The sequence below is a fragment of the Chlamydotis macqueenii genome, chromosome 1 (assembly GCF_036417535.1).
Source record: "Chlamydotis macqueenii isolate bChlMac1 chromosome 1, bChlMac1.mat, whole genome shotgun sequence".
NCBI classification, from domain to species: domain Eukaryota; kingdom Metazoa; phylum Chordata; class Aves; order Otidiformes; family Otididae; genus Chlamydotis; species Chlamydotis macqueenii.
In genome coordinates this window covers 118,451,339-118,461,067 of record NC_141556.1, presented here as the reverse complement: position 1 = coordinate 118,461,067, position 9,729 = coordinate 118,451,339, and the positions used below count along the sequence as shown (strand labels likewise).

The following is a 9,729-nucleotide window of genomic DNA, read 5'->3' as shown; positions in this document are numbered from 1 at the left end:
TCCAAAGCTGCTGGAGGATTCGTTCCCCTTCGTACTCCAGAAATTCCCCAGGCCTGATCTTCACGTGCTTTTTGTTTGTGATGGTGTCTAAGAGCTGTGGGTCAGGATCAGCTAGCCATATGGCTGTAGAGGTATTCATCTTAGAAATAAAAACAGATGCTTTTTAGTGCGTTCCAGTATGATTTTGCTATCTCCATTGAAGTGCCATAATTTTGAGAACAACACTGGAAAAATTTTGCCTTACAGCTAAACAGCAGTCCTTCAACGAGATAGACTAAAAACCACAGACTCTTTAAAATAGTTGAAACTCAGAGTTTATGTATGAAATGCTATTCTGTGGCCAAAATTCTTCTGCAGACACAATTTTGATTCATCTACTCTCCCCTTCCAGAGGAAAGGAGGGACGTGTACCAAGAAAAGTAAACATTTCAGAACCTGAAGGGAAGAACTGATAGCTTTGACTCAATTTCATCAGACTTCAAACACACAATGGTGTTTGTCATGCAGGGGATTGCATTTGCAGAATGCGCATGTATGCAGGACTGGCATAGGTGATTCACCATATCGGAAACAACAGTGTGGCAGCTGATGGTATTGCATGCACTTACAAATGTGAATTAAATAACACACATGTGAAGCTATTGTCACGAGTTTGCAGGATAAGGTCATGGGAATAACACATGCACTCACATTTTGTACTGGGAGCTGTAGCTTCACAGACATACAAGTATCTCCAGTTGGCAAGCACACATCAAAATAATTCCTAGAGAGGTGCTGGCAAGTGATTTCCCCATGTGTAAATACCATGTTACATTGGCAGAAAGAAAACTGGAGGGGGATAATCGTGCATCAGATCCCAGATTAGGCAGTTAGTCTCCACATAATCTCTCCATAACTTCTACACATTCCCTATACAATTAACAGAAGGTGAGGGAGAAAAAAACCCTCCAGAGGGCAATTCAGAACTTATGTTTATTTTAGGTGCACTGAGTAGCCCTCTGCAGGCTCCTCTTTTTCTTCAACCACCTAAGTAGAGCAGACTCTGAATGTAAATGCCTAAGGTTAGGCATCTGAAGTAGGATGTACCAATCCCTTCCACCTCTTACCCGTATCAACCCATGCCTCTACTTCCATTGTTTAAAAAATGTACTCTCCAAAACCAATTCCAAACCCTCAAGCTGATACAAACTTCAGCTCCCAACGTAGACTGTTCCCTTGGGCAAAATACAAGTCTGATGAAGTCAAGTTGTTCCTGGGACTGTGCGTTGAAAGGCAGGTGGAAGGGATCTCTAAGTCAAAGCCCATTAATGGAAATCACCCTGAACAAGGAATACAGATTTAGAGACTGCCAGTTCAAGTACTGCTTTGGCCTTCAACTTACTTGCCAAGTGAAAAGAAATCTCAGCAAGGTATCAGCCAGGTGTGTTTGCCCGGGACCCTAAGAAAGTAGCAGGCATATAAGTATTAACAGACTCTGAGAGCTTCTGCAGTGAGATCCATGGAGCTGGCTAGAGAAAACTGCAACAGAGACAAATAGATTGAAGGGGGACAGCAGGCTAAGTATAAAATAATTATTTGTGCACCTGTTCAAGAGCCATTTTAGTTTGTGTGCCCCAAGAGAAAAAAAAAAAACATAATTTGGAAAGCACAAGGGTTTGTGCAATTTAATGATGTTATTATGGTTCCAAACTCAGTGTAACCATCCATATGCTGCTCCTCTTGAAATATTTAACAATTAATAGAGATAAAAGGTCCTATTACACATCACATTGTGTCAGAATGGTGAAGGCAGGAACGATAACCTCATACATATCCCTGTTCCACAGAAACGCTTTCTCCGTTTTGAATATGCCCACTTTTCCTGCTGTGCTGGCAAAGGAAAGCATGAAAAATGAGTAACAAGTGGAGCAGGCTCTAGAAAAGCAGCTTCAGCGTGAAGAACAGATACCGTTCCAGTAGATATGCTCCTAGCAAAAGGGAAGAGGTGTAAAGAACAGTAGTTTGCAAGAAGAAATGAATAGTCGTGCAAATCTCCAAGGAAGAAGAGGCCTCATATTGCTCTTTTCAGTGAAGTTCCCTTTTATGGAAAAAGTTTAAGAAACTAGAACACAGCTATTTTTTAGACCAGCATGATATAATACATCCACAACACAAATGCATGGACTCAGATGAGAATAGACAGAGAAAAAAAAAGATTCCCAGAAAGTACATTAGGAAATGTAGGAAGGTGTGAAGAGGAAGGGTGAGGTGAGAAAGGAAACGCAAATAAGGAGATTTTGCAAGCTAAAATGGCTCTGGTTTAAAATACTACTTTTGTCTCAGAAGGAGAAAAAAGTAAGATCACTGGTGATTCATGGTCACAGAGTGCAGATGAGCTGTCGAGCTGGGCTTACAGCTAATCTCGGGGGAAAAAAAGAAAAAAAAAAAGAAAAAAAACCCCAAGAAATTTATATGACTTGGGAAAGTGCAGATTGTTATTATTTATGTTACCTGAAGAGCCATAACTCCATTCTGCTTCCCACTGAACAGGTGCATTAGTTTGGAATATGAGTAATTTAACACAAAGCATACACAAAAGACGAAGTGTAAGGTGGAGTAGTCTGGAAAGAATGCATCCTAGAAGAAAAATGATCAAGACAACATCTGGCAAATGTCTTCTTAGTTAACTTTTCAGTTAGGTTTTCTAAGAAAAGAGGGCTTAAGCAAGGTGTCTGTTAGCTTCTGAACGCGTGCACCTGCCTGTCTGTCTGGCAACTGCCCTTCCTTCCCAGGAACACGGCATCTGGTGGCCAACTTCAACCAAACCTGAAAATGGGAAAGTAGTGTCAAGGATACTACATTCCCACAGACTAAATCAGTGAGGAGGGTGGGTAAAGATGATGTTAAGTGCCCTAAAGGAGGTGGAGGCTTGTTTGCAGTGTGAGGTCAGCCCTTTTTATGCACAAGAAAAGGCCTGCAGGACATAAATTCAGGCCTCCGCTGGATACCTGGATGTACCTGTGCTTCATAGAATCGTAGAATCACAGAATGGTTTGGGTTGGAAGGGACCTTTAAAGGTGTCCCTGCAAGGAGCAGGGACATCTCCAACCAGATCAGGTTGCTTAGAGCTCTGTCCAACCTGGCCTTGAGTGTTTCCAGGGATGGGGCATCCACCACCTCTCTGGGCAACCTGTTCCACTACCCTCATTGAAAAAAACTTCTTCCTTATGTCTAGTCCAAATCTACCCTTTTTTAGTTTAAAGCCATTACCCCTTGTGCTACCACAACAGGCTCTGCTAAAAAGTTTCTTCCCGTCCTTCCTGTAGGTCCCCTTTTTAGGTACTGGAAGGTCTCCCCAGAGCCTTCTCTTTTCCAGGCTGAACAGCCCCAACTCTCTCAGCCTGTCCTCAGAGGAGAGGTGCTCCAGCCCTCTGATCATCTTCGTGGCGCCCTCTGGACCCTCTCCAGCAGGTCCACATCCTTCTTATGTTGGGGGCTCCAGAGCTGGATGCAGTACTCCAGGTGGAGTCTTAGGAGAGCAGAGTAGAGGGGCAGAATCACCTCCCTCGACCTGCTGGCCACGCTTCTCCTGATGCAGCCCAGGATGCCGTTGGCTTTCTGGGCTGCAAGCGCGTTCCGCCGGACGCCCTACCGGGAGGGCGCACCGGAGGGAGGCGGGACGGTCCCGTGGCAGACGGCGGGGCGAGAGGCTGCCGGAGCCGGTTCCCGCACTCTCAGACCCGGGGGTCTCGCCCCGCCTCCCACGCCCGCCCTTCACTCTCCCGCTCCCCAGCGGCCGCCTGCCCGCCCCGCTCGGGCCGGGGGGCGGTGCAGGCAGCGGGCAGGACCGCCCCCGCGGAAGGAGCGCACCGCCCCCGCCGCCCCGCGCTGCCCGCAGGTGGCGCTGCTGGCAGCCGCGCTCCCACCCCCCCGCCGTCGCTGCCGTCGCCGCCGTTGCCGCCGTTGCCGCCACAGCGCCGGCCGGGCTAGCGCAGCCCCCCAGTGCCGGCCGCAGCCCCTGGGCCCGCCCGCGGCTGCCTCCGCCGGGCTGCGCCTCCCCCGCCCACCCGCCCGCCCGCCGCGCTCCACGCCGCGCCGCCTCCCTCGTTTCCACACACACGCAGACACGCGCGGCGCTGCAGCCGCCGTCCGGTCCCGTCCCCCGGATCCCCCACTCTCCCCCGCCCCCCAACCCCGCTCTTGCTGCCAGCAGCGCGTAAGCGAACCCGGAGCGGAGCCCCGCAGCCGGAGAGTGCCGCTGCCCCGGCGTGCCCGTCTGCGCGGCGGCGGAGCGGTGCGGGAAGTGATCGAGTGGCCGTGGGGAATGGAGACGCCCGACAGCATCCGGGGGGCCGTGTGACAGCGAGGGGCGCTCACACGCCCGCACGCACCCACCGGCTGGGAGCCGGGGCCGGAGCCGGAACCGGAGCCGGTACAGAACCGGGCAGAGCCGCCCTGCCCCGTCCCGCCGGGAGCCGGCATGGAGTGAGAGCAGCGTGCCGCCGCCAGGTACGGCGGGGAGGGTTACCCGAAGGGAGGCGGAAGAGGTACCAGTTTGGGGCTTGTAACGGCTCGTTGCCGCCGCGTTTCTCCAGCAACAACCCCTCCCTTCCTTCTCTCCCCTCAGAAACGCCCTTCCCCAAGCCCCCCCGGCAGTCACAGCGGCAGTGCCGGGAGGTATGGGGTGCGTTCCTTATGTAACCGGGGGGGCGAGCAGCCTCGGCCACTTTTCGCTGGGCAAGCGGCGAGGTGGCGTCGGAGGATGGGGGACACGGCCAGGGGGCCGGACCGACCCCGTGTTGGGGGGGGGCGGCCGTTTCCAGCTGCCGTCGCGGGAGCCTCCCGTGCCCCGGCCCCGCTCTCTCGGGCAAAGCGCTGCCGCCACGACGGGGCTGGGAGCTGCACCGGCCTCCCTTCGCCTCGGGTCGACCAGGGACGTCCGGCCCGGTCGCCCCCTCCCCAGCAGCGCCGAAGCCAGGAAGAACTTCAAGGCGGGGGTTGCGGGGGAGAGGGAAGGGATGCTGTTTTGGCTGCTCCCGTCTCTCTCCTCCTCTGGGAAGGCGGCCGGGGGCGGCCGTGCTGCGAGGAGCTGGAGTCGCGCTGGGCTGAATTGGGCAGAGCTGAGGGCAGCGGGGACCAGGGTGAAAGGAGCCGGAGCCAGGTTGAGGGGGTGGCGGGGCCCTGGTCCCGCTGGGCGGGCAGGGAAGGGAGAAGGAAGAGGGGCAGCGAGAAAGGAGAGGAGAGGAGGGGAGGGGTGCTGCTCGCGCAGGGGTGCCCGTCTACTCTTGATCGGAGGGAGAGCGAGCTCAGTATCACCATGGCGACCTGAGGGAGGAAAAAGCTAAATAAATAAATAAGTAGGAAATAACTCCCCCCTTCCCCTCCCCCGCCCCCCTCCGCTGCCTCTTCCCGGCCAGGTCCGGTTCAGAAGGTGGCGAGAAAGATACCACGGGCGAAACTTTCCTCATGTGGTGAAAGGGGGCGGCGAAGGGCCAGGAGACCGTGGTGGGGAAGGAGCTGCCCCACACGGCTTGGCGAGCCGCAGTTGCGGGGAGCCAGGTGCTCCCTGAGTCGCCGTGTCCGGAGCCTCTTCTCCGGCCGCGGCGGGAGGGAGAAGCCGCTTCGGGGAGAGCTCCGCATTGCTGCTTGTTGCTGTGCCAGCCGTGCCCCCCGGCCGCCCTCCCCTTCTCTCCCCCGCTTCGGGCACCCCCAGCCCACGGGCGCTTTGCTGCCGGCTGCCGGCCCGGCCTCGCTTCAGCACCACGGACAGAGGCAGCGGCGGCGGCCTCAGTACCCGGGTCAGCGCCGGGAGCGCCGGGATTGCGCAGGGGATGCGCGGCTTCCTGTGGCGGGCAGGGACCTGGCCGGGGGTTTGGGAGAGGGCCCCCTCTCTGGGAGGACCGAGGGAACCCCTCGCCGGTGTCCCCGCGCCAGAAACGGCCGCCTTTCTCTGCTAGAGCCAGCCCCGAGCACAGTGCCGCTCCCCGCCGGGTGCCAGAAGCCAGAGGAAGCCTCGCCTAGGGCCGCTAAACTTTCCTGAGCCAAATGCATGCAAGAGCTGAGAGTAAACACTTTAACAAATGGCATCTTTTAAACCAACTTGCTCGAGGTTGTTTCTTACAACTTGTTTGCTGTGGTTCGTGGTAACTTGTTATGACTGACTGGTCACCCAGCAGGACTGTTCACACGCGTGACATCCATAAAATGAGTCCTGCAGGAATTGTGAAAAATATGTGTTCTCAACTTTTTTCCTTAGGAAAACTTGTTGAGAAATTGCACTCGAAGAAATTGCACTCTTAGCTTGGGGAGGTATCACACTGTTGAGGTGCACAATTACAGAGGTGGAGTTTGTGTCAGTCAGACAGACACAATCAACTAATCAGAAAAATACCTGCTGATTAAGAATTGTTCTCCTCAGATGTTTGGTGACCAGTTTAAATAAATATACAAAGTGGGTGGGGGGAAAAAGCGTTCGGGTAGGTGATATTTCACCGAAAGCCAAGAGATATTTATTGCACTGCTAGGTTGTAAATTATTGGCTCCGTTTTCCTATATGTATCTCATGCTATTAGTTACATATGTAATTATTACTTCAAAAAAATATTCTAGAAAAGCAAACAGCATAATGAATAATATTCACTGGGGAAGACAGAGGTGGATTAGTCACTTTTGTGCTGTTCACTGTGTCAGGATGTTCTTTTTTCATTAAGCAAACAAGATTTATTTAATCTTGCCTTGATCCTGATAGGTGATAAACTATAGATACATTTAGAATTATTGGTTTTGAATCCAATTTCCCAGCCTCTTGAGGTTATGCTTTAACTATAATCAAGCCACCAAATCACACCAGCTACTGGGTCCTTTCTTTCCCTGTATTCTTTCTTCATTGTAAATTATCTGTTTCAAATAAGTCCTAGCCTAGCAGAGACAACCACATAGGTGAGTCCTACTCATGCATGGGAGATAGTCAAGTTTTGTACTTATGTAGGCACTCCAAGCAAATTCATCTCTAAGAATAACAAGTTGAAGTAAAGTCTCTTTAACTGTAGATCCATATTTTGCTCTAACTATGCTTCTTGACAAGCCAAGTGAACTAATGAGTTAAGCCTTTATGGAAATGGGAGACCTGAATTTCTTAATGGTGGGCCTCACATTTTCAGATGTATCTCTTAGGCAGTATGGAAATAAAGAACTGAACTGTAAGTATGGGCTTGGGAACTCATTACTTTCCTGTGGGAAAATGAGGAGAAGTAATAGAATACAGCTCTTCAGGGCAGTTACCAAATAATTTATAATACTTCAAGCTATTGATTTTGTTATGTAAGGAAATACTCCTGCAGTGTCAGAATAATTTTATCAAATAATTACAGAATGATTTTACCTTATAAGCAACATAATTTAAAAAATCAGTTATAGCAACATCAACAGAAAATCCCACAGCCACAACCTTAATCAGTTTAGTAAAAGACAGAATTCTTTGTGGAATTTCTGCCAGTGCATTTACACCGTATTCAATATGATCTTCCCAAGATACATAATTTCACTGCAGAAAATACTTCCTTCTTTTTAATAACCATGTATTTGTAGCCGTGTTTTATATTCATTTTATTGAAACATGCTGTTTTGGAAGGAAGGCAAGTTCTCTTCTTCAGACTATGCAAAAGAAATATAATTTCATTTATATTTTCATAAATTAACCATCACAAGGGTTTTATTCAGATATTTCACAGGTGTAAGCTCTGTGTTCTTTCACCTATAAAATATCAAGAACTCTGGACACTGTTGGTGTAAGGTTACTGGGTTTGTCATAATCTTCTCATGGTATTTTCACATATACAAATAGATTTTTATTCAGGAGTTGTTTATATGCTTCTCTAAAAGTAAGAAGTAAAAGAATTCATATTAACATTCTCCCAAAATAAATTAAACTAAGTCTTAAGTAATAGTGGTTGAAGCGTTGTAAAGAACACCTTTCTATTTTATTATTTCCTTTGTTTTCATTGTTGCTAAAGGCTTGGGAGCTCTGTTCAGTGTTTTCATCATCTGCTTGCTACAAAATGTTGCTTTTTAATTGGGACAATTAAACATTGGCAGGTTTTTAAAAGATACATGATTTAGGTTAATGGGTCTGTTACATTTATGTGGATGTACAATTTTTACTGGTGGAGGCAGTTTGATACTAGGAAACAATATTCTTAATATATTAATTGTCAATATTTAAATACTGATCATGCAGAAAGGGACTGATGCTTCTTAAACAATGAGTGCTAAATTTACCAAACAGTAAACCCAAGAAAAGAGTTTTCATCTCATTCCCACTTGATAGTGACTTCCTGGAAGATTTTTTTTGGTTTTCCCCTAAAACTGTGCATCATCTGCTTTACCAGAATGCTATTGATATTGGAAATACAACTTTATTATGTGTGTGTGTTATGAATAGCTGGAATAAAAGCATTGAGGAATAGGAGGTTACTAACTCTACTTTTTCATATACTGCTGCAATTTTTAATTATGCCCAAGAATGCTGGCTGTCATGGAAGCTTGAAGCCTTCTGACAATGCTGTGGAGTCTCTGTCAAAAGGACAGCCCGCACCAGGCCACCTCGACCCGGCATACTGCAGGATGTGAATGGGAGCAGTCCTGTCCATGCAGGGGCTGGAGGAAAACCTCTGTGGTCAAAAGTCATGTGCAGAGACTAGAATTTTTCGGTCATATATATTAGTATGGCAGCTGCAAAGGCACTGTGCTGCATATATGAATCATGTCCATAAGGAGGTTCAGAGCACCATCCTCATTTAACTCATCACCCATAGTCTGCCTAGTAGAATACCATACAGGGTTAAAGGAATCTGACAACAAAGGAAACACATCTTACTTATATTTTAAATGCTTGCTGAAATGGATTTTTGCTAGCTAGTAACATGCACTCTATTAATGAGATTTTACATATGGCCAGCAGAACATCCTGTCTTCAGATGCAGGACAAAAAAAAAAAAGAGTAAATTTTAAAGTTCTTAAAAGATATGCAATTTCTAACAGCAGTTCGTGCAAATGGACCCTCAGAGCCACATAATGCCCAGAAAAATCAGTGAAGATCTGTGTGAGTGCAAGAACTGTACACAGTCCTGATTGTCGAAGCCCCAGTTAATGCCAGAGGTTGCAGAAGAAGCTCTAACATAACTAAGAAGAACCTCTAAAATACACTTGCTCTGGGGTATTAGTCAATAGAGCTTTGAATTTTAAAATAACTAAAAGGTGAAAGCCCATTGATTTCCCACTTCTACTTGCCAGTTACAACTTCAAGTCAGCCATTAGTGGTTTGGGTACAGCATGACGTTCCTGGTATAGGTGTCCAAAAGAATAGGGGTCATAGTAGTACTGTAGGTCTAACTGACAATAAGATCAGAAATGCCCTCATAAGACACATTGCCTTGTTACAATAATATATATCACCTTAGTATTGTAAAATAAAAAGCTCATTCTATCAGGCCTCAAAATGAATGCAAGTATATGGCTGAAAGTGCATATTCATGATATACACTATTCTTCAGTTTGATATTACTTACTTCCAAGGAACATTTACTTCCTTGTCTCACCTCAGTAGGAAAATAATGTAGTCTATCTAAGGGCAGAACTAGCCTTGAGGTCAGAAAACTAATGTTTTCACATATAGCTTGCAATTTGCAGGAGTATATTATGATTCCACAGAGATTTAAGTTTTTTAAAGCATTTGCTTTGATTAATAGCACT

The 9,729-nt window shown here is 47.9% G+C and overlaps 1 protein-coding gene across 2 annotated transcripts in view; it reads left to right on the top strand.

Annotated features, from left to right (window-relative positions):
- The first annotated feature begins 4,361 nt into the window (after positions 1 to 4,361).
- KCNJ6 (potassium inwardly rectifying channel subfamily J member 6) overlaps positions 4,362 to 9,729 on the top strand; it is a 166,828-nt gene continuing 161,460 nt past the window's right edge. Inside the window, exon 1 of one of the 2 annotated variants that reach the window (XM_086739862.1) lies at positions 4,362 to 4,488. The gene's annotated coding sequence lies outside the window, so the exon portion shown is untranslated. The remainder of the gene's footprint in view (positions 4,489 to 9,729) is intronic. The other variant, XM_086739856.1, reaches the window with a different exon arrangement.